The sequence below is a fragment of the Aythya ferina genome (assembly GCF_964211825.1).
Source record: "Aythya ferina genome assembly, chromosome: 7".
In the NCBI taxonomy this organism is placed as follows: domain Eukaryota; kingdom Metazoa; phylum Chordata; class Aves; order Anseriformes; family Anatidae; genus Aythya; species Aythya ferina.
In genome coordinates, this window is record NC_140302.1 from 35,648,729 (window position 1) to 35,674,325 (window position 25,597).

General features: G+C 41.5%; 1 long non-coding RNA gene across 1 annotated transcript; it reads left to right on the forward strand.

The window, feature by feature from the left end:
* The first annotated feature begins 12,180 nt into the window (after positions 1-12,180).
* On the forward strand, positions 12,181-24,737 carry LOC311440180. The gene is made up of 2 exons (XR_014695257.1): positions 12,181-12,288; positions 22,634-24,737. It is a non-coding gene; the product is annotated as an uncharacterized lncRNA (long non-coding RNA).
* The last annotated feature ends 860 nt before the right edge of the window (positions 24,738-25,597 follow it).

Below are 25,597 nucleotides of genomic sequence, written 5' to 3' on the forward strand. Positions count from 1 at the left end.
AAACAAATCAAAGTGTCCCTCAGAACATGGCCAGAAGGTGAGTTTCTGCAGAAGCATCTTGTCTACAACATCTCCGGCAAATGTTTTTTCTTCCTGAGGTCTTGGCCTTGAATGATGGAAAACTCCAGTCAGGGGGAGCACAGCCAGTGAAGAGCAGCAGTGTTACCAGTGCAGGTTTGGGTCCTGGAGAGCAGCACACCCCAAAGACCAGGTACGAGTGCTTAAAAACAGTGAAAGCATCTGAGAGGCCAGAGCCCCTCCTGAAGCCTTCCTATCTTAGATGCAATTCATATGTGTGCAATTATTTCAGTTCAAATATTAACCTTAGATTTTAAACAGATTATCATTTTGTAGGAAAATACCAATAATTGCATGACAGAAAGGGATTTGATTTGCAGCTATGGAAAACAATCTGCTTCTCAAGCACCAGAAGTGTCTTTAGGTGGAAGTATAAAAGAACAACATTATCTCGTGATTAACCTGAATCAAATAATGGAAATACAATTCCATCTGCCCTAGAAATCATAAATAATAAATACATTATTAAATCAATAAACTGCGTACAACAATGAATTTTAAATTTTATGTTGTGACTAGAGCCAGTTCTTTCTTTGGGACGTATTAAGCTATATTCACAGCACATTCCATTCTTTTTATTATTATTATTATTATTATTATTTTTTTTTTTTTTAATAGGCGATCTGTTTCTTTTTCAGGAAGTTCATATGAAGTTTCTGAACCTCCACTTTGCCCCTTGGGGAGAAGCAGCCCGGAAATAAGGTGAAAGTGTTCTGAAAGAAACAAGGAAATCTCAAAAGGAAAAAAAAATAGCACATTATAGAAATACTGGTAAATAAAATATAACCAACGAGCAGCATGGGAAGCAGGTTTAACCCACGGCACACCAGTTTTCCTGTAGTGCCAGCCAACTCAATGTTGAATGTAGAATATCAAGTAATATGGTTTATATGTATTAGTGACATTAAATATGATATAAACATGAATGGATTAAATTAGAAGAAAACATAGTGTACAAAGGACAAGTGTATGAAACCAGTGCTATTTGAGCCTTTTGTGATAGCTGACAGCAAAAACAAAAAAAAAGGAAGAAAAAGTTGAGATTCAATAAGAAAAATAATATCAATATTTTAAAAAGTTAGATTTTTGAAATCTGTCGTGGTTCAAGAGGCTTTTGTTGTATGTTTCTGCATTTGTTTGGCAGATGCATTTGCCAGACCTTCCACTGCTCTATAGAAAACTTGAAAGAAATAAATATTTTATTGTTACATTAATTTACCTATTGCTTTAAAACACCATTAGGAACAAATACAGAAGTGCTTAGGAAATCTAGGCTTATGCAACTAAACTGGACCTTGTGTCTTCTGAGTTTTTGCAAAGTTTGTTTTACAAAATCTTAGTTCTTTGTCCCAGATCTGGACAAAGACACTTCCAACACAGCCCACAGCCTCTGCCTTGAAACACGGTCGGTCATCCGGGAGGTGAGGAGGTGAAGTAAAGCCAAAGGAGTAAGGCAAGAAAGGGTAAGCAGGAATTCAAACCGCGTATTGCTATATAACTTTACCCTGGGTTGCCTCCACTGATATGGGGTTGTCCTGTTGTATCCAGCACCAAGGAGACCTCAGCATCCTCCATCCCTAATGTATTTTTAACAATGTGCACAAAACTCCCAAGTATTCATTCATTTTCTCAAGGAAATACGGAGAAAGACTGCTTTTTTCCTAGATTGCTTTTTTTTTTTTTTTTTTTTCTTTTTCTTTTTCTTTTTCTTTCCCTATTGTCAAGATCTGTGAAGGAATTATTTGTTCACTTTTTCCAGCAGGACTGTAACTTCTGTGATTTCTCTAGACATTAGTTCTAGATCTCATACAGGCAGCCTTGGTCAGCACAAAACCTTTAATTATAACTCTTGCCATTTCTACCAAGTCTGGGTATCCACTGACTACTACCATAGTGTTGACTTTTTCTTTTCTTTTTTTTTTTTTTTTCATGCCTTTTCCTTGACAGATGTAGCTACTGAAATGTTTTAAAATTGTGGGTACACTTGTGCATTTTGGTTTCTACCATTCTTTTCTTGTAAAGAAGCTACAGAGGGGATAAGAATGGCTTTGCCAGCATGGTTCATCATGATGGATCTTGCAGGCTTATGAAGGGATTTGTGCTTGTCCTTGAGCATCCCTTAGCTGCAGGTGTCTCCCTCCATCGTTGTTCTGTAGCCAGGTCAACCCTCCACAACACCAATTTCTGCCATCTCTTCAGTGCTGGGCACTAATCCTTCCCCTCTCTGGTCCTGTTCTCACACAGCCAGCACACCAATATCACCCAACCCATGGGTTTCAAAAGTCTGACTGGATTTAAAGGATGCAAGAAATCTTGACATTCAACTTGACAACGTTTGTGCTGTCAAGCTTGTGCTCCCACAACGTATTTTTTAATGCAAATCAGAAGATGATTAGCTGTTTTCTCTCTTCATTGTGTTTATTTTCTCTTGTTGTCTTGGCTGTTTTTCACACCTCATCTTGGCTGAATTCTCTCCCATTTTTCTCCCTTCCTGTGTCTTTCTGCTCTTGCTCTGTTCTCTGCCCTTTGTTCTCCGTTGCTGTTTTCCCCCTTCTTTCCTTTTGTGCCTCTCATGCATATTTTCTGGTGCTCTATCATCTTTGTTCTTTGTCTCTTCTTTTCTTTGTCTTTTCATTTTGTGCATCTTTGTTCTGTGTCCTCTTTGGTGTCTCCCTGTTCTTTGTCTTCTCTTTTTCCTTGTTCTTTCTTTTCCTCTGTCTGTCTCTTTTTATGATTCCCTTTTATCTTCGTTGTGTTCTGAGTAGGTTTGTCTTGATCTTTGTCTTTGCAGAGAACGTGCTCAAATGAAGACAAAACACACCATTCAAACGGAAATTGCTTATTAATTATAACATGGACACACTGCTGAAACCCAAGCCTCCCACAAAGCCTGCAATCCAGCTCAGAGGTGTTCACAGGCCAGCGTGGGATGTTCTGGTCATCTGAGCTCTGCATAGGGCCGAGGCTTTGCCATGGGCCCTATGGGATTGAGCACCCAAGATTTAAACCACATCCTACCCCACTCCTCTCTGTGTGGCTGTCAGGTGATAAATCCATCCTAACCTTCACCACTGACCCATCGATACTGGACTGAAAATATCCCAACTTGAATTATACAGCAGCTAGAAGTAAAAATGGGTATTTTGGTCTCCAGTATGGAATCCACATGATCTTCGTGTCCCAATTGTACTAATTCCTCCTGTGGTGGGGCCTGTAATTTACTGAAGATGTCTTTGACCTACATCATCAGTGTGAAGTTATCAGTTGCTTCTAGAAGGAATGTTTTAATTTACTAACCTGCTCCACTGGGAATGGGTATAAGCTACAGCCATGCAAAAGGCAGGATTTCTTGGTACACATTCACGAGTTATTTGTTCAGATTTGAAAACAAACAAACAAAAAGTCTTAAAAGTGTGACAGTAAAATCACAAGCAGAGTTATTTTGTTAAAGGAACTTCTATTTAGTCCTCCCCAAATCTTTGGGGATTTCTTTCAGATTAGTAAAGATTGGTATGATTTCAAAATTTAAGCTCAAACCATAATAGTTCACATAAATAAACTTTAGCTTTCTGTTCATTTTCCCTCTCATTTCTCCCTTGTAATAATCCAGTGAAATCTCTCTGTGCATGATAGTTGATTAATTCTCATTAAAGTCTTGTCTGAGAAACAGAGCCCAGATCTTTGAGCTTGCCCTATTGCTGCTGTTCATCTCCTTTATTTATTTTTTATTTTTTATTTATTTTTTTTTTTGGTCTGTAGGAGGGCCACGAGAGCCATGTTTTGTTGTCAAGCCACAAAATCAATGAGCTGGGAGAAGCTTCTCAAGGCAGAGGGGCCAGGTGCTTGTGGCGATCTGCTGCGGCCTGTGGTGGGCCATGGCACCCCATCTGCACCAACATCTTTCTAGGCACATTCACACTCCATTCCCTTACCTTTGCTGTGAAATTGTCACTTCCTTGGCTGGGTTGCAGTATATAAATAGAAATCTCATATCTTCTACCTGCTGTGCTCTGGGGAAGCCCAAGAACACCCGGCACATTGCATTTCTCTGCAAGCTGGCTGTAGGACCCGGCCACAATATTGCAGCAAATAACCTGGGTCTTATGTGAATTGCCCTGAATCTGGGAAACACGGCAGGTTCCCCCGGGACTGCAAATCGAGTTGAGGTCAGCTTGGGCTGTTCCTGCTGCTGGCACCTTTATGCTGGTGTACCAGCTGGTGTACCTGGCCACCATCGGCATCCCTCACTGCAGTGACAGAGTGGGACACAGGGCAGGAGCTCTTCCCTGTCTGGTCCATGTATGTGTACTTCTGAGGGAGGACAGGTGATCTCCCATTCTGCATAAATATGCTCTGATTACACGTTTCCCCAGATAGATATTTTTTTGTCTTAATAACATTGATTTAAATTATGCTTAAATATTAATAAAGTGATTTAAGACCAGGCCGCTTAGGCCAAATGCACATTAAAATTCCCCTTCTATTTTCCCTCTTTTTAAATCCTCCTTCTTCAGTTTATTCCCTGTGGGAGGGTTTGGGTCCTGAACTCATTGTGCGATCTTCAAACACATAATAAGAATTAATCACCATTAGTCCTCTATTTTAACAGCTGCTTCCTACCCCCCGAACCAGTACAGCTGCAAACTTCCCTCCCTCTGCCGACACCGTAATCCCATTACAGCTGCAAACTTCCACACGTAAAACGCAGATTTAAGCTTCTTCTGAAACAACTCACATCTTGTGATGGCGCAGGTCCGTGGCAGAAGCGAACCACTTCTTGGTATTCACAGGGACATCACCGCGATTTATTTGTCAACAGGGAGAGGAGGTTTGCCTGCTTGGGGAAATTTCCGTTTTTCATTCTGGGTTGTGGGCTTTCTTCTACTTTCTCCGTTCTAATATCTGCCCTTAGATCGTAATTATTTTATTTTTTTACTTTTTAGCATTAAGGTTTGAGATAGATAATTATTTTGCCTAATAGTAAATTTCACTGCAACGTGCCCAGAGGGATATGAAATAAAAGGTATTTAAAAATCTACCATGTTAGAAAAGTAAAATAATTTCAGCTAATGAGATTATCAAGGATAATCGGTTTACAAAAGCCCATTATGCGACAGATTCATTGATGTCTTAAAACAGAAAAGGAGAATCCTATTTATTTTTTGAAATGGTGTAGAATAAATTGCTTTTCAGAATGTAAAAGGCTGTTTTTCATTTATTTTTTTTTTCTTTAAATGTGATGATTTCTGTAGCCCCATCTGCTGTTCGCTGTCGGAAGTATCCAGAGGAATATTTGGTAAAACACATATTTTTCTGCTGAAAATTGGAATAGGTGAGAAATGAGCTGTGGGTTTGACTCAGGACAGTAAGGAAGTAGCTCCTCTCCTCCAGGCCTGGTGGTGAAGGAGTTACAGAGCAGTGGTGATCCCTGCTACATCCAGCCATGATGGAGGGCATATTTTGGGGACACAGCTCGCTCCTGCTGCCAATTCTCCAGGGATACAGGAGGAGGAGGAAGAAGAACAGAAGAACAGAGGAATAGAAGGGAAAAGGAGAAGAGGGGGGAGGAGGAGGAGGAGGAGAAGGAAGAGGTGGAGCAGGAAGAGGCCATAGCAGGGGGATGCCTTTGCTGCAGCCTATGTGGAGTTCCTGTTAATCTGACAACTTCCTTACCTTAGAAAACCCAAACTGGTCTCACAGGAGAACCAGGGTGGGATAGGCCAGGAGAAGACAGATGAATGCAGTGTCTGCAGCTCTGCAGAATACACAATAGGGTCACTTTTTATGTTGTGAGAGTTGATCGGGAAATTTTCCGCTGGGCCCAAGCCATTAAGAATACTTCCTTTTCCCCCCAAACATCTATGAGACTGGTGTTAGATTTGGGCTATGTCTCCCCATAGAAGTGGAAGGGTTGACTTCCCAAGGAGAGCTGCAAAACTACTCCAGGGCTACCATGGCCTTATAATGTCCCAGACAGACTGTAGGGCTAAATTACAAATAAACAACAACAAAATCACTGATTTGTGCATTACATTAATTGAAATACACGCCCATAAATCTGCAGACTTGAACAATACTATAGCAGTGTCTATTTTATTTGTTTTATGTAGTTTATTGCTTCAACCATGCATTTGAGGCCACTTGGAGTGTGCCTGCTGGGTCTGGTGCAGTCTCCTCCAGGACTTCCCTTCTACTTGGCGATGATGCAGAAGGTGACTCTTCAGTAACTAACACAAAATGATTTCAGACTTGTATAAATAATATACGTGTTCTGTCTTCCTTTGATTGAATGATGAATAGCATTTAGAGTGATTGATTTGCTGGCTTTAGCACACGGTGGCGGCTGGAGCAGTTTGTGATGTCCTTGGGTCTCCTGAAGTGGTCCTGCGTCTCCTGTGGCTTGGTCTTGTGGTGGCAGCGTGCTCCTCTGGCAGCCCCTTAGCACCACATGAAGGCCTGGCCTTGGTTTGGCCACCAAAGGGTGCATGGGGCCAGGCAGACCCCAGCACACCCATGCTGCTGCGTCCTGTGCCTGCACCCACTTTGAAATGCAGCTCCCGCACGGGGCCTTATGCTGCAGCTCAGCCTGCTGCTCCGGTGGCTCCCTCTCATTTCCTCTGATATTTAGCAGAAAATAATTCTGCAATGAGCTTTACTTAAGCAGCAGGGTAGATTAAAAAATGAAATATGTTTAGCAAGATTTGGGGGGAAGGCTGGAGTAATTAATTTTCAATAATACCTGGCATTTCTAGAACTCCTTTCATCCCAAGATCACCAAACAGTTTACAGACATTAATTAATTAAAGCATTATGATGCCCCAGTGTGGGGCCATTGCCTGCGTGTCTAACTCAGACAAACTCCCTCCAATTCCCCGGACGGGCGAGTGCTGCACGCAGCAGTGTCTGCACCAGGGCTATTCCTATGAGTAAATACTGCTCAGCTTTCCTAAGGTTTGCACTCCGTGGCCCTATGTAAATATTTCCCAGTAAGTTTGATTATTTGTCTTTTATTCTCTATCAGGAAAACCCCAAATATCTCAGCAATAAGATTTCCAGCCTGTGTGTGTGCAGGAGGGCAGTTCTGATGATTAGTTTTTGATTCAGTTTCCCATCCCCACTCCTGAAACTCCTTTTGCAGGCTCAGAGCCGGGCATACATTTTAAGCTTCACTTTTGGGGTAAGCTCGCAGTGGATTTTTGACAGGACGGTAAATTCCGTGGGAAGGAAGGAGGTGATCTGTGCACGCCCCAGAGGGGTCCACATAACGTCACACTCCTGGAAATCCCCCTGAAGTACAAGTTCAGTGAAATCTTATGAAAGCTATAGATTATACAAACTTTCTCCACTCCGATGATTTGATTCATGAACGTGTAAATAGATAGATAGATAGATCCATCATGGAAATCCCTGGGGAACAATGCAATGGTGTTTGTGATTGGAAAAATATTATAAAAGAGCTCACGTAGAGCCCATAGTTAGGCAGTTTTGTAGTGCTGAGATAAATAGAGAAGAAATGATATTTCATGATCATATTTTTAAAGGACATTGGAAGTTACCAAAGCAGGAGAAATAGATGTCCTGCAGGGACTGTCTGCACTCAGGGCCATTCCTATGCGGTGCTGCCACCGGCTGGGCACCTGGGGCCCAGTATGCTCACCCTGGCTGCCCCAGGACTTTGGGATAGCGGGTTCACACCATTTTCATTAAAAGTGCCCTCACCTGAAGTGTCTGACTCTATCTCTTGGCCACCTCGGCCATGGGATGATGCTTTCACTTGCCATAAGGCCTTCCAGTTTGGCTGGGATATTCAGCAGCTGTCACCTGGACCAGTACTGAAGCATGTGTATCTAAGGGAAGAGTGGGAAAAAATAAACTGATTTTTGTTGTTGTTGTTCAAATGAACAACATTCCCTTGGATTGGCTACTTTCAGATAAACCAAATGAAAATCATCATCAAATGCAAAGTCCCTTGCAGTATCAGCGGTCAGGCCAGCATCTAGCTGGAGCCCTGGCTGGCTAGGTGGGCCAGCTCCAACTTTTCATTTATTCCAACTTAAAACCAGGGTTGAAAGGTGAGGCCATGCTTGGGCAGGAGGCACCACCTGTGCTCACGCCGGGGCAGAGACGAGCATTTGGGAAAACCTTTGGCAAGCGCCTCAGTACCTTGGTGTCACAGCAGGTTCCCCCCAGGAGGATGTCAATGGTGCTGAGCAGTGTGGAAGCCGACAGAAATGCTCATGGATGTTGGGGAAGATGCTGTGCCAAGCAGGAGGCTCCAACCGATAGCAGGGAGCTGCCCTCCTACCGGCTGGTTTACCGTATGGAAAGTGCATCATCGGGGAGTGCCGCGACCGGGAGATATGAGCAGAAATTCTTAAGTAAACACAAGTGACATTTGGCATATAAATAAGTTAGGGAATACTCTTGCACAAGCAGCGCAGGTCAACAGTGATCTTTTATCTCCCATTGTAAAATAGGCAGCTTTAGAAATGTAAAAGCGCAAAGTGTTTGCGGAAGGGGCAGCGGAGGGGAGCGGGGCCCCGGGCGGTGCTGCTGTGGGAGCTGCCTGTGCTGGCAGAACCTGTGCCCCACGGATGGCAGGGAGCCTCTGCAACTTTCTTTTTTTTTTTTTTTTTTTTTTTTTTTCTTGCATATGATTAATGTATAACAAGTCCCTTCAGAGGGTAAATACTGATCTGAAATAGCACAGTAAACAAATAACACGGGAACAGGCTTAGAGTGTCTACACGCACACATCTATAAAATGCATCGCATCCACACCCGCGCACCCGCGCTGTTATTGTGTAGGTTAGCTAAGGGGATTTACCTCCTTTTTAATATTTTTGAAGACTGCTTTATGATCCTGTTGACCTGCTATTAGCAAAAGCTTAGCTTTCAACAAAGGTAATTAAATTATAAAATCACTGCTGCAATCATCAAACTACTCATAAAACAAGAAATGAAAAAAAAAAATACCCTGAAATAAAAATCTTGCAGGCTTCTCCTCATGTAATATTGCTCCCTGATGTTAATTACATTTAAATGGGAGAGTACTATTTTGGTATCATTCATACGCCTCCAAAAGTACTTTCCAGTTTATCATACCTGTCAACCCCAGTGCATCACAGGCTAATACTTTATTAAGAAAAAAATCATTAGGGAGCTGCTGATCCCATTTAAGTACATTGGGCAGAATGTAAGACTAATTAAAAAGCATATTTTTACATTATTAATTTCTGAGTTTCACACTTAATGAATGTGAAATGACAGGGCTACTATTTTTATATTCAGGCTCTCTGGGCTCTTCAGCCAGGGGAATTAAATTCTGGGGATTTTTGCAAAGATGCTTCTTGGGAGATTTGTTTTCAAGAACAGCTAAGCTTTTTTAGCTATGCCTTTTTCTGGGAAATTATACCAAAGCATATTACAGCCACTTAAAAAGAGTAGTTAAATAGATGTTGTGTTGGGTTTTTTTTCATCACACTGCTATAAAAGTATTTTAGATGAGGTATAAAATATGGTTTTTAAATGATATTATGATTTGCAAACACTAAAAAATAATTGCGGTGGAGTTGAGAGAGAGCGAAAACATCTAATCTTTATTGTGTAAGACAATGTGATAAAATATTTTACAGCCAAAAGCTCATTTTGCATCTGGAAAATTGTGTAAACTGATGGGGGGAAAAAATCTCATTAAAACTAAAGGTTATTTTTAATATTCTTCAAACAAAGCAACACATTATAACTGCATTTTTCCTCCTCGTATTTATTAAATTAGACAATTGTACGAATGTCTGACATTCTATTTAAATAAAGACATAAAATGACAGAGACCGTGTGATTAGGCAGGCTAATCTGAATTTATACTGGCTTTTAGAGAATACCGGAGTTAAAGCATGACGCCGGCGTTGTAAGGGGTTGTTTGTTTGTTATGTGCAATCGCAGCATTACAGTTGTTATTAAGCAGGAGGTGTTGCGTTACTTAAACCTTTGCTGGGTGAGGCTGGCACCACGGTCCCTGCGAGCACGGCACAGCACAGCTCACTTTTATAGGGCTGTGCAAGGAGGAGTGGAGAAAAGCTTTTTTTCCCCTCTCTCTCTCTCCTTTTTTTTTTTTTTTTTTTTTTTTTTTTTTCCCCTCTCCAAATGTGCTTACAATTACCTCTCTGTATTTTTATTGTCTTTTTACTAACCACAAAACTCACACTGGAGGCAAAGCTTAACGGCTGAGGCTTTCCTCATGTAAATATTAGGAAATTACATTTGTACAAACTGCGCGGCTTTGTAAAGGGGGCTGGAGCCACTCCAACACAAATTAATCAGGATAAAGTTGCTCTATGTTCAACATGACCATAGTTTATTTTCTTAAAGTATTAATTTGTCAACAGCTTTCCTGCCTCGCTGTGACTCATGTGGATGGCATTGAGGGAAGACACAGATGCAATCTTGCTGCTATACCTTGCGGTTTTAGGAACCAGCTCCAGTTAATCAAAACATAATTGTGTTTAATTTCTCAATATTTGTTTTCATACAAAAGTCAAGTGACTGAAATATGAATGCAAACCTGTGTTTAAATATTGTCTTCCCTTTAAAAAAAAAAAAAAAAAAAAAAAAAAGCATGAAACTATTTTAACTGTTTGCTAAACAATTTGCCTTACTTTGTACTTTTAGGTCCTTGCCTCTTCTGCTGCCTCCCTTCTAAGCCCCCAAATAAACAAATAAATGCTGGCAAGAGCTTTTCAGCTGGTGTCCTTTGCTGTTCTCCCTCCGCAGTCATCCCCTGTGCTGAAAGCAATGCTTTCCAGCACGTCTCTTCTCTTTCTTCTGCCTTCGCTCACTCCTTATTGTATCACACTATTTTTAATTATATCTTGATTTTTGTAAAATTATTGTTCATTGTTATGTTTCTAGAATGCAAACGTGAGCGTAATGGGATCTATTTTTCAGAGTTGCCAAAACAAATTAAGGAAAATGTTCAGCTCTTCCTTTGCCAAATGTTTTAGTGCTTTTCCATGAAAGCAAATCTTATTTCTAACTGTATATTAAACCTTAAGTAAATAATGCAGTCTGTCAGAAGCAAATTCTATTGTAAAAGCAGTAACTGTTCCCAGGCTTTGCTTGTGATGCCCACACGCTGCTCTGCCTGGAAAAGACTGGGCTAGCAATGAATTACTGCTCATTTCAATCTGCCTTTCGCAGAAATGCCTAACTTTTTCGTTTACACTGGACACAGCCCCCATAAATATGGAGTATTTGTTGCAGCTGCTCCACGTCTGCCCAGGTAGGTGAGGAGATGTGGAATAAAAATATCATGGAAAAGAGACCGGTTTTAGGCTCTGCTTTTTGTTAATTGTGAGGATCAGGGCTTTCCTGATCTTTAGCATCTTTTATTAACACACATCCCCAAATAATATTGACACTCTTCGTGTTTTATTAGTACACATTTACCTTGTTCATGGTTTTATTATTCAAGAATGCAGTTGTTGCCAAGTATTAATCAATATATTATGCTGCTCAGTTGGGCAAGCTTTACAAAAACATAGTGCCCCTAGGGTTAATACAGTCAAGAACTAGAAAAGTGTTTCAGACATGTACACAACATGTGGTTTACTATTATCATTAAATGAGGTGAACTGGGACTCTATACATATGGATTTTGAATTGCATAAATTTTGATTGATATCATTTGAAGACTGAGACCCTGAAAGGCTAGATTTTGTGAAAGACGATACACAGGCCAGCTATTACCACATACAATAATACCAGGAAAAATATCTGAAATGAGCAAGGCAGCTGGCTTTTAAATAGCTAAAACATAACATCAATACTTATTTTGAATAATGGAAAAAAGAGGTAAAAGATGTTGACCTCTGCCTGACAATAACATGTTCCAAAAGTAGAACTGGTCCCAGGAGAAAACCCCCTGCTCAACAGTAGCGACTAAGACATTTTTTTTCCCCTCTCTCTTTCTCTTTCCCTCTTGTTTTCTCTTTCTTTTCTCTTATTTTTTCATATATATATTTTTTTTTAAATTCAAACTTTTTTCTTTTTTTTTTTTTTCCTTCCCTCTCCCTCCCTCCCTGGGAAAGCCAAATGAGCTTTCGCACACGAAGCCGCCGCAGACAACCCCCAGAAAAAAAAAAAAAAAAAAAAAAAAAAAAAAAGAAAGAAAAAAGAAGGATTTTCGCAAATTCAGGAAACACTTGAGAGGTAAAACCAACATCCTGGCGCAGGAGACGAGGCTGGCTCCTGACAGCGGGCCGGCCCGCTAGGCCAAGGGAGGCCTGCAGCCAGGAAGCGGCCGCTGTGGGGTCAGGCCGCTGGGGACCCTGTGCCCGGGCGGGCCCCGCACCCCTCGCCACGCACCGGCGAAACCGACGGGCCCCTTCATGGGAAATTTGCTGAAAATGCGCTGATCTGCGTTAAACATTTATGGGAGGTGGGGGGGGGGAGCGAGAGCCGGCACTTTGCTTCTGCCGGGCTGTGGTTGGCGCAGTTTTGCTGGGGAATGATCCCACACGCAGGGATGGGGCAGGTCTCGGAGGCCCTACATCCATTTCTCCCGACATGCGATGCACATGGAAAATTATCAATACCTCGCCCTGCCAGATTCATTCAATTTGCTCGTATTTGTTAAAACTTTTTAGAGAGCACTGGATACTTAACGCTTCATTTATGATTTATGCTCCATAAATGTATTAAAACATTAACCGTGTTTCTGCAGCGGCATACTTGAATCCCCCTGGGAAAGGCCCAACCGTTTCTCAGGCTGCCACTTGGGTTTCCCTGAGGAGGGAGATTATTTGTGTTGTGCTACACCTCCGAGTGTTGATTAGGCCACGGTGTTACCCCGACAGACGCGCCGTGCGGGGCTGCTCTTTAATGGGGTAATAAGCTGCGCCAACCACATGAAGGAAATGTCCCTTTTCAAGTCCGAAATGGCAAAAAGTTCCTGGGTAAACACCGCGAAGGCTCAGCTGCGGGGCTCAGCCCCTCGTCGAAAACTGTTGGCCGTAGCACTTGGGTGGCTGAGGCAAATTTATAATCCGGGGCTGAACTCTCTAATATATTAAATTGTTACAGCACCCTTTGCGGAGCCCTGCTTTTAACTGTCTCACAGCCCGGATGCTGTGCAGGCTTCGAAATGCAGAAATGTGGCTGTTAATTGGAAAGAGGGAAGGTTAAAAAATAGACAAACTAGTTTTCTGGATTGTGCTTGCCAGCGTGGGTTATTTATGCAGGGATTTTTTTTAGTAGGGTGTTTTTTTTTTTTTTTTTTTTTCTCTCCCCCCCCCTCCTTTCTTTTTGTATGTGCATGTGATGGGGTGGAGGGGTGGGGGTGGTCTGGAGGGTTTCTTAGTGGTTGGGAAGCTTCACATTTTTCAGTAAGCATTATTGGGTAACAATTGGTGCAAACATTATGGAGGGGGAAAGGCACATAAATCAAGAAATAAAAAAATAGTTTCTGCACATTTTCAAAAAACACGTTGTGCTCTCTGAGGTCCTTTTCATTTTAACCAAATCAGGGGGAACTTGTCCTCACAGCGGCAAGGCAGATGGAACAATAAATCACAGGAACCATTGACTGCCTGCAGTGTACTCTCCGCAGCTGTCACTTTTTTGTCTCTTTGGTTTTAGCTGACATGGTTTGAGGTCCACTGTGAACCAATCTGGACTTTTTTTTTACCGTCATATCCATCAAAACGACCAGTAGCCATCAACCTACTGCAGCGATCGATTCGTTTGCTTATTCTCACGCATAAGCCAATACTCAGCTCACTAGGTGAGGCTTGGGAGAAGCACCTCATTTTAGCTTTTTTTTTTTTTTTTTTTTTTCCCCCTCTTTCTTTCTTTCCCTTTTTTTTTTTTTTTTTTTTTTTTTTCCTTTTGCCTCCAGCTACAGCTGTGATTTTCTGAGCAGTCTTGGCTAACGTTATTAAAGTTGCATCATGATAGATATAGAGCGGAGCAGATAACAGTCTCCACGCACAACAACAGAAAAATAATAACAACCGTGGGTTTTGCTGTTGTTGTCAGTGTTGCTTTTCAGGTGTACCGAGACGCTTGCTAAGCTCAGAGTTTCCAACTCATTGCTTATTTTGCAAAGTAAACAAGCAAATGTTATGTGCATAACCTTAGCTGTCTCTGCAAAGGTCAGTGTGTGGCTGCTAATTTCTTCTCCTGCCTTTTGGTGGCACTCTGATGCCAGCGATTACTTCTGGCGTGTTTTGGAAACAAGACGTCCTTTCTTAACAAAAGACTCAATCTACAAAGGCTGCAAAACAAAAAATTGATTAAATTTGAACCATAGTATGAAAGTTTACTTCGGTGTATAAAATAGCCCGGTAAGCACTAAATAGCAGCTCATCTGTAACGGGGGCCAAAGGGTGTCATTAGGCGCAGCTGGGACTGCACGGACAGGTTGGTTAAATGGGGGGATTTCTTCACAATCAAACAATACATGTGTCTCCTCCACCCACGTACATATGTGTGCATATGCATGGGCAGTGCTCTCTATCAGATGTTGTGGTTTGGCCTCAGTTTATCACCTGAAATGTTGCAAAGTATCCCTTGCATTTTATAAAAATTTATTCTTTGAAGCACCCTATGTTACAGATATTATCAGGGACTGAACTTCAGACCTCATTTTGGAAAGGATTTTTTTTTTCTTTTTCACAGCATAAATAGAAGTGAGGAGATAAGTGTATAATACAGTTGTAGTATTTTTTTTCTAATGTCAAAAATACCTGCTTGCTTTAAAAACCTTCAATTAGGTCAAGTTAAATTTATTATATATATATATATTTTAATAGCTGAACTCCATGATTTTGACTTGAGGTGACAGCTGAAAAGCACCAGAAACCCTTGGAATTTCAGATCTATATATTACTATAAAGGAAGAAAATAAAGTACTGCTAGTATAATGTATGTAATTGCATCCACCAAATATGCATAGTTAAAAAAACACAAACTCTTGAACATTTGCCTTTAAAAAGTCAGGACAGCAGAAGTTCCCTTTGTATCTATAGAAAAAACATCTCTGGGATTTGTAATAAAAACCCAGTTATGAGATACGGGGTCCCTCCTGTTAACAAGGATCTTTTAACAGAATATTGAAATATTACCATGTTGGAGAGAAGTTATTTAAGGACCCTACAGGAGCTGATGTGAAGGCAGATTCTGCAGACTGTTTTCCTCTTTACAAACCTTTGAAGGGTGTGTGTCCTGAACATATTCCATTGTAAAGAAATGCAACAAATAGCAAACTGCAGTCAAAGCCAGCCCCGCTCCATGATGAATTTTAAGGAGCGTGACCAATAATCCTTCCACTTATCTTAAAAATCCTATGGAAGTACTAGAACAGTTCCAATACAAGTGAGAGCAAACTGTGGGAAAAAAAGAAAATCACAAAAAAGCCATCTGTCTGAGAGCAACCCAAGAATCCTAAGTCCGCCCAAGTAGTCATTGCATGTTTTTCTGTACTGCTAATGGATTGCATATTGTTGAAAATATGAATTACAGAATAAATCAGGAGAGAGTGGCAGCTACGGGTCCAATTCTGCTCTTGGCTACGGTGACATTGTCGGCCTGATTCTGTTCCCAGCTATTAGGGTGCACATCAGAATAACTGTTCAATTTCATAGTAACTCCAGACTGGCACCGGTGAAGGGGTAAATCTGAGCTCTGTGAACGCAGCAATTGCCAGAGGAGAGAGGCTGACAGTTGGTGAGGGTCAGAGCACTTTGGGCTGTGGATTTTCCCAAACCTTTATACGCTGCTGTTAGCTCTGCCACATACACTCCGCAGTATGATATACATGTCTTAAATATACCTTTAAAAATGTCTTGTGCTGGGGATATGCCAAACATCACTTGCTCCCTTTAGGGGAAACATGAAAAGTTACAAACCGTGAGCCCTGCTCCAGAGCTGCTGCCTCAAAAAATTCCTTTTTGAAGTGAGGAAGAGTTTTGGCTGAAGAGGGAGAACAGGGTAAGAGGGCCCTTCATTATAACGATTATGTAGGAATAAGGAATTTCGCTATGATTACTGTGCCAGAAAAAAAAAGAAATATTTATATATAATATCAGATAACATCATCCTGCATGTGAAAGGAAAGCCACTAATTCGGCAGTATTCTTATTTTCAGATGAATTCCAGTGCTGAGACAAGCGAACAGCTTTGTTAAAAGGGACAGTCATTAACATGCCTAATGGGGACTTTTTTTTCCCCGTTTCTACCAAACGGGATGTAATACAATTCACATTAAAAACAGGAAGCAGTTCTGCATATTTCGTAATTAGCCTTGCATGGAAATCTTGCAGCAGTAGATGCCTAATAAAAGAAGGAAAGGAAAGAAAAAAAAGGCGATGTGAACCTGAAACTTTGTGCATCGCTTGCATACTAAACAGAGCAGCTTTAACATCCTATACACCGCAAAAAAAAAAAAAAAAAAAAAAAAAAAAAAAAAAAAAGACAAGTAGCGTTGCTCCTTCTGAAAATAAAAAGGTGATATGCATGCTTAAATTTAAGCCCTCGGCTGACCTCGCAGCCGTTCTCGGGCTGCTCATGCGCCCAGTGCCCAGCACATGCACTCGGCGTGGCAGGATCGAGCCCGCAGGCGCTGCTGCCACCGCCGCGGTTGTTTTCCAAGAGGAAGCATTTCGGGTCTGCCCTAACATTAGTGCAACATATCACTGCAGCTGCATTCCCCGCTGACTGGAGGCTGTTTGATGAGTAATTAGGAGACCTTCTCTTTAGTTTGTTTGACATATTTTACAAAACATGTAAATCTGTTTAAAAATTGCTTGTTCATTTAAAAGACAGAGTTCCTAAATGAAGCAGGGTATCTGCTAAGTGGATATAATTTTAGGATTTTTTTTTTTTTTCATCACAACTTCAAACACAATAGGCTCTCTTTTACTTAAAAAGGATTTTTTTTTGTTGTTGTTGTTTCTGTTGAGAAGTAATTATTCTGTTTCTGCATCTGTGTAGCTTCACCCAGAGCTAATACAGGGAAAATCTCTGTAATACTCAGAGATAAACATATCTAGACATACAGATATCCATGTGCATATTTAAGTTTGTTTGTATTTTACACCCACATGTCAAAACTGGTATAATTAACTACTTACTGGAAAGCAACAAACATAGCCTCTCTCTCTACCCAGATCAGAGGTGGATATTTTTTTCTTTATTTTACATTAAGACATCTTTAGCAAAGAAATGTCACTGAAAATGTTAAATAACCCTCAAATATTCCAACACCCATTTTGCTTCTTTTGTGATATACACTTCAAAGATCAGCTGCCACTGCAGATTATATGATTTAAGATAGTGATTTAAGTTTCCTAAGTATTGCAGTGTTGTGTAATTAAAGAGTTTAATTTTACTTGGTTTAAAACCATTTGGAGTTTTTAAAATGTAAATATTATTTCCTTTCCTTCAGCTCTTTAGCTGTGGCAAACTGAAGTGACACCTCTCAGCACCCTTGATTTCAGTCAAACTTGCTACTTGCAACATTATTCTTTTTAAATAAAAATTATTATTATTATTATTATTATTATTATTATTATTATTATTATTATTATTAAATGCCAGATACAAACTCTGGTATTTAAAACAAAGGTTAAAGTTGCCTCAAAAAAACAACACTATAATGGGGCTGCGCTAGCTCAGATTAAAATCCTTCTATACTTTAAAATGAAAATGCAGGGATGATTTAAAAGCCCTGTACTTTCCCAGTCAGCTATACTGACTATTATTGCTTCAGGCTGAGCATTTTGTTTTTCTTTTCTTTTTTTTTTTTATCTTTTTATTCTTTCCTTTTTTTTTTTTTTTTTTTTTTTTTTTTTTCCCTGTGAAAACCGAGTTGCTTATTTTGGGGAAGCATCTCATTTATGTGAGCCTGCTTCTTCCTGAGACTTTTTTCCTGCTGGAGAATTACTGCATGGCACATCAATAGGTTGCAAATTGTGTAAGGGCTGTGTTTAACTTGCAGCCGAATTGCCATTTTCATAAGGGTCCGCATCTTTTAGCTAAACTGCCTTTTCCTGAGGAATTTCAGATGTCTGTAATTGCTGCTCCTTTCAGCACAGCTTAAGGTATCAATATCAACTATATTTGAATATCATAAGTGGTAAGTTGCTCTAAGCAAAACACAAACATGTCAGTTGCCCAGGTGACATTTTGTAGCAAACAAGGAAATCACAACTCCAGGAAGTGTTGTATTTTATGCCAACAACAATATGACAGTTTTCTCTGTAAAGAAAACATGACACTTTTCCAAATATCAGAGGATGCCTCCGCTGCTCAAGGGATTCCTGTACTGTCACTGAAATGGAAGGTCACAGGCTGGTTTCATGATTTCTATAGTTTCAAAATGTTGTGGTGGAGCGTTTGCACGCTAAATGCTGTAGGCTAAGGGAAATCTTTCCCTTCATCTCTGAAAGAAGTGACAGGAAGAAAAAGGTCCTACTCTGACAGCAGTAACCTCTAGGTCTAGAGGTTCTGCCCCAAGCAACTCTGAAGTAAAATTACCTATGTTAATGTGTTGTCCTCGCTGTCACACGTGGGTGTGTGAAGCAGAAAGCACCGAGAAGTGCAAGGGTGTGAGCGTGTGCCCCGAGGTCCCCATTGCCCGCAGGAGGCTCTGGCCACAGGAACCATCTCAAAACAGCCCTAAAAGCAGCGTGCTTTTTCTTTAATTGTCCAGGAACTGCAGCAAATGCTCCTGTCCCGTTTTTACCTGGCCTTGACTGTAATAAAGACGGAAAAGTTTCTGCAAACAATTTCTTTTAAGAGGTGGGGTTTCCAGTTTAACTTCAAGAAGGTAGGGACCTACTTGCTATGCTGGTACCTGATTCCTGAAGTTTAAATAAACAGACTGTTGCTTTAAGCCAGAAAAAGTATTAACTTCAAGGCTGTGGCCAGGATCAAAACACATTTGTTTCCAGCCTTCCTCCTTTTTTTTATTCTTCCCTCTCCCCCTTAAAAAAAACACACCTTAGTCTATAGATTATATACTTCCTGCTGCCCTTTTTATAAGCAATAAGAATTTAATAACTGAGGGCAACTCTATAGTAATATTTATATGGGTCAAGTGGCTTAAAAGTATGCAATAAATGTAAAGTTATGAACCACATTGCCCCTTTTTAAATAATGCAGCTAGCACTAAGATATTATGTTTCATATTCTGGAAAAAGGTGTTTTAGCCTAGGCTTTAGGAGTACACCAGACATGAAAAGTTATACTGATCCCATAATAAAGTCACTGCCTGCTTAATATGGTGTGTTATGTAGAGCTCCAGATCTTAATAGCAGACCACAGCAAGAACGTCCCAGATGATATCAACAAAACCTTAGCTTTCTCATTAGCAATCAGCAAATTCTCCTGGTGTCTGCTAGTTTCAAATAAGGGCAAGTGCCTCTATTCCTAGTGTGAAGCCCAATAGGATAATAGAAATAATGCAGTCTAATCAGCGGCAAACGCAGGCGATCCCCCAGCCGGAGCAGGCTGCCATGGGTTCGGTGGCGGCCGTTCAGCTTTTCACAGCTCTCACAGTCCCGACCAGCAGGATCGGAGGAATGGCAAGAGGGGGAGCAGAGAAACCAAGCCCTCCGCCTCTCACAGCTTGTCCTGCCTCTCCCTGTGACCTCTTTGTGAAGGAACAGCTACTTCGTTACAGATTAGGGTTTTTTGAGGATATTTGTGAAAAAAATCTTACAGTGAGTGCTTTCACTATATGATGAAATGCTGTGTGTGGTTTGTGTGTCTCTATGAAAATACCTACATATATCCATGCACAGGGAGGGGGAGATCGCAGGCTGTTTTGGTTTGGCCTCATCAAGCTGTCTACTTCTTTGATAAATCAAATCAAATATTTGTCATCATGGCACAAATGACCATTCCTTTGTTGGCCGGCACACTGCTGACATCTCCACACTGCCTGCACCTGATCTGTTACCTGCATTTTGTTTTTTTTTCCCTTATTACTGTTAGATTTTAACATATTTTAGTTTTGGACATTGCAGCGTGTATTTACAGCACAGCATTATTAAGCACTGGGACAACCACTGCTGTTAGCAATTATGTAGTGTGAAGGACACAAGAGCATACTCTCATCATTTACTGCCATATTTTCTTTCAGCTCTTGCAGCTTAAGTAATCTATGGCAATGCTTGGAGAAATGCAGAACCGGTTTAGGTTTTTGCTGATTTTGTGATTTAAAGTTTTTTTTTTTTTTTTTTTTCCCCTCAGTTTTCCCCTGTGATTTCTGCATGCTCTTATGACATCATTAATTTGTATTTAAGAGCAATTTTTGCACTCTTACTTGATCCTGGTTAAAAATTAAGAATCAAAATGTGGCTAATGCCATGCAAGGAAATGCAAGCCTAAGCTGCAGCAGTGTAAACAAAAAAGTGTTTTAAGAGGTGCTGAACTGTGTTTTGAACCCTGATTAAGCCTAAGGTTACCCAGTGTTTATATGTGCATTTGCAGTGCACTGGGAAAATTCAGCATTTAATGGTTCCTGTGCTGATCTTTTGTTAGTGCACTGGGCTGTGCTGCCTAAGAGCGGTGATTACTGGCCAGATTAAAAACCACAGAAATGATTTCTTATTCTGAGTTTTGTCCAACTTTATTAATTTTGATGGGAAGCAGGGGTCCGTATATCTCATATAGTTAAGATTTTAAAAACTGACACTACGACTCAGGCCCCCGAGCTCTTGTTTAGCTACCAGGATAATCAGTAAGGCAGTGCAATTTTCTATGCATCCAGCAAATTGAATATAGTTTGTGTCTAAGTGTCCCATTATGATTCAGGAGCCAAGCCTGAGATTCTCGGGTATGAATTTTGTTTTAATAAATGTGCGGTGGTGGGGGTACAAGAATGGTACCCGCAAAACTCAAATGGCTCTGGTGATGCTGGGCACCCGGGGAGCTCCAGGGAAGATCCCCATTGAGCCCGCACGGGTTCCCCTCTGTGCTTTCCCTCCACTCGGGATAGGGACAGACATTTTTTGGCAGAAGTGCCACACACTTTGGCTTGGCACCCAGCACCAGGGAAGGCAGCACAGCCCCGGCCTCTTCGCTGGGGGCTGCTGGCAGTGGCTGTGCCCACCTGGGAGTCTCACGTGCGCCGAGCCAGGGCCAGGCATGCAGGCAGTAACAGCAAGCGGTGAGGCAACAGAGCAGAGCCTTTTGCTTCCAGCCTTGCTGGACTATTTTTAATTCTGTGGATGACCTTGAGGAGTATTTATTCTCCTAAAATAACAAGCCAGTCAATACCAGTCCTGCTTGTGCGATTAAATGCAGTAAGTGCTTGCCAGGACATCTCCTCAAGGAGCCAGGAGAGCTGAGCTATGGGAGAGGGGATGCTTCCACCAGCAGGGTCAGAAAAGCCTGGTAGGCTGGGGTAGCCCATGGCAAAGAAAGCCCAAGCATGCTGAAAAAACTAACTGGTGGATGAGCGTGATGTTAGCAAAAGGAAAGCAGTGTTGGGCAGACAAATGCATATTTAGAAAGAGAAAAACTCTTGTTTATGGGAAACGAGAGGTGAAAATGTAGACTGTTGATGCTAATGTACATGATTATTGTGCTCAAGTGAGAGGGAAAAAGGACTGCGGGATACAGCTTGCTCCGCAACAAATAGGCATCAACTACCTGCAACTACTCAAAGGCCAGAAATTTAGGAGAAGGTTTCTGATATCAAAGCCGCGAGGCTGTGGAGCAGCCTCCATATGTGGGTAACGATGTGAAAAACCACTAACGGCTCTTAAAGCAGAGCCCGATGACAGGGGATTACAGGGCGTGTTGTCTGCAACAGAAAGGGCCCAGACATGAAGACCCAAACAGCCTCATCCAGCCCTGTTTAGTGGAAATGCTCCAGAAATGGGCAATAGTGAAGCACGCCATGCCCAGATAGTCTAAACTTCTATCTTAAGCTACTTTTATTGTTATGGCTTTAATCTGTGTGGTTTCCAGTGATGGGGAGTGCCTGGGCTCAGCTATGCACCGTGGGAGGGCACCCACAAGATGTACCACAAAGCCGGGAGCAGGGTTTGAGCTCATGTTTTACCAAAGGAAGAGGCTTTAGAGTTGTTTCAACAGAGGTTGGTGAGTGAGGGGAACAGGGCAGGGGAAGGGAAGGATTTCCCTTTGCAGGGACAGCAGACCCCCTTCTGCATAGCCTTGTGTCTAAGTTGTGTAGCGGCAAAGCCAACAAAAAAATGCACATTGCCCAAACTTTCAAGACATCAAAGTTGTCTTTCTCCGACCTGGGATGGTGCTGAATTGATGCTTCTATGGGCTGAGCCTTGACAGCTTCATGAGCATCATGGCTTTCATCGCATCCCATGTGTGGAAGCATGAACCTTGGAGCTTTAAACCCATGTGTGGCTATGCTGCCAGCCGGGAGGGCATTGCTGGTAATGTGCCAATGCATCTCTATACTACATGCTCTTCCCCAAATAATTTAAAGCAGAGCTTGATGTTTACTTCATTTCACAAAATGACTTTTTTTTTTTTTTTCCTTTTTTTTTTTTTTTCCCTTTCCAAGACGGTTGCAAAGGCTCAAGAAGGAATATTTCCATAAACAAATTCAAACTTAATAAAGAGCAGACAGAGAAAGAAGAAGTCAGAGCGGAAGGGCAATAAAGCAGGGTGTAAGAAGAAGCAGTCTTTACCTTGGGGCTATGAACGCTGGGGAGAGCGGCTGTGAGCGCTGGAAGGGCTGGCGCAGCCCTGCACGGAGCCGCGTGGTTGCTGAACCACCATAAAGCTCAAGGTGAAAGCAAAGCAGAGCTGCTGGGGAGCAGTGAGGGAGCACAAACCCTGCTGCCTGGCTGCAGTACGAGGCAGGGAAACATTCCCACGAAGCTCATGAAAGTTTTTGAGAAGCAGCAGGCTATGGAGAAGGACTGTCATAAACGTGGAACATGCCATCTGATGCAATTCGTGTGTTCCTGCAACTTCGGATGGCAACTTTGCCCTGAATGCCTTTGAAGCCTACAAACTATGAAATTTTAATGCTTAGCAGCCTCCCGGGGACCTCACGATAATACCTACAGGACATCTCTCAGCATCCCTGCTGGAAGAAGGACAGACATCTCGGGGCGAGCACCACCGATGGCTCCTTGCCGCCACCACAGGCACCGAGGGGTACGCTGCCCAGGGACGGGAAAAGCACGAGTTCGTGGAAAGTGGATGGGTACAGTATGGAAATAAAAGCGGATCGCATCCTCATTATGTGGGCTCTTTTGAATAAATGTTAGCCTTTAAGTGCCAGCTGTCACTCTATGCATGGCCTCCCTTCTTACAACTAACCTCTCCGTCACCTCGCCTTGTCTCCCGAACTTGTCCTATTATGCAGTACCAAGCTGAGTCATTGTTTCAAGCAGGAGGTGACATGTTAATAGCTTAATAATAGTATAATCTCGCAAATAATAATATGCTGTCACACTGTCTGAAGCACAATGTTTACAGGAGAAGTGGTAATGTATGATGACAGTAATTTGAATAAAAATGAATTTACTGCTCTTGTCTCATTTGCAGTAAATTTTCGCATCTTTCATGCACAACTGGTGCTCCATGACCTCTTTCATTATTGTGTTCTCAGTGGCTGCTGCTTGCTTTAAAGTGAAAGGCAGGCAAATGAAACAGAAACCTGCAGCTTAATAACTGATCTCCAGAAAAAGAGTTCGCACCGCGGCTTCTGAAAATCTCACTTGGTTTGTTTACCAAGACGATACGGTGTCAGGCAGGCTGTTTAATTAATGCAAGCTGGAGGTGCCGATTGAAAAGCAGGCATGAGCTGATATGATTATGTATTGACAATTTACAAAATTATTGTCATTAAAATGTGTCAGAGAGGAAAAAAAAAAGCGCTTGAAATACAGAGAAGATCATTTGGTTTGAAATTAAAGTTTGTGCAGCCTAAGAGGAAACTGTTTTAAATGCTCTTGGTATTGTCTGACATGGGGGAAAGCAATGCTGTACTTTCTGTTTGGTATGGGGAAAGTGTTGGAAGCTACCCGCTTTATTGGCTTTAGTTAATTATAAATGTATGCAGCTATGATAATAGCTAGTAAAACTTAAAAATGCTCCCGGAAGGTATAAATTATTTGTGGTTCATGCTGTGGGCTCACTCGTCCTGACCCGTGTGCTGGTTTGGTGTCATGAAATTCTGCCATTTCGATGTACGAGGTGGACCAGGACTTGTGTATTATTCTGGCAAATAAATAGAAAATCTATGCTAGATCAAAACAGCCTTTGGAAAATCTGAATTCCTAGGACAGTTCTGTGTCTGTAAAAGAAAAAAGAAGTTATGAAATGATTTTGTGCATTTGATGAAAAAAGAAGAAAGTTTACAACTCACAACTGATATGCCTGGACTAAATTTGGTTTGATGGAATGAGGACAACTAATTGAAACTTACTGGGACTCAAAACACTGCACAGGACAAATTCTCAAAAAAATGGTGTGTTTTATGTAAGTTTAACTGAACATACAGAATAAAGAAATGGCATCTGCATGACCTAGTTCACGGGTTGAAGTCATTAGGACCACAGGTTACCTCCTCATCTGTGTATATACGAATGCACATATGCATTTTTTCTTTACTTATACTTTGCATCTAATAAATATGATATTTTCCATCTGAATTGGAAGTTAAGCACTATTAATTTTTCAGGAAGAGCTTGATGCTTGGTATGTAGCAGGTTTTTGAGTGTCAGTTAGATTCTCAGTTTTAAAACAAAGCTTTTAAACTTGCAGTAGGTATGGCAGAGCACTTATTTGCCCTCACAAAATTAAAGGCAGGTCAGTCGGCATGGTTTCTGCCATGAGAACCTTTGTCCTGCTCCCTTTTAGTGACTTTCTGAGAACTGGAATTGGCAAAATTTGGTTGTGAAGCCTTCAATCCAGCTCAGGTCTTACACACACCATGTGTGCGCACATGTGGAGCTGGTGGGGAAGGGGCAGCTCAGGCCAGTCTGTGGTCTGTCTTGGTGAATGATCATAAAACCCAATTTGTCGTATTTTTGAAGCTGCATTTCTATGACATGAAAATTTGTCTTCTTCTCCCAGCATTACTTTAAGCAAAGTGCAGGTTTGTGCTAAAGGCTGAACACTTTCTGTTTGGCTGTTTTTAAAATAAGGCATGAATTTTTTTTTTTGTTTTTGTTGTTGTTTTTTTTTTTTTTTCCCCAAACTATCATTGGTTTAAGCAATTCAAAACAGCTTTCAAATCTAACTCCAATTTTAATTTTCAAGGTGCAGGAGTGGCAGGAAATGCTCATGTCTGCAGGCGTGAGCAGGAGCTGGCAGCCACTCTGTGGCTGTGCTAGGTGGGAGTGGGAATGGCCATTGGTGCCTCCTGGTTTTGCAGTTCCCCTGGCAGGCAGGGCACACTTTTTTTTTTATGTGTGTGTGTGTGTGTGCGCTGTATATGGTAGAGTGCAAAACATCGTGGGCAGTGTGTGTCTGTGGTGGGCTGGGACGTTGTACCCAGCTCCCTGCAGGG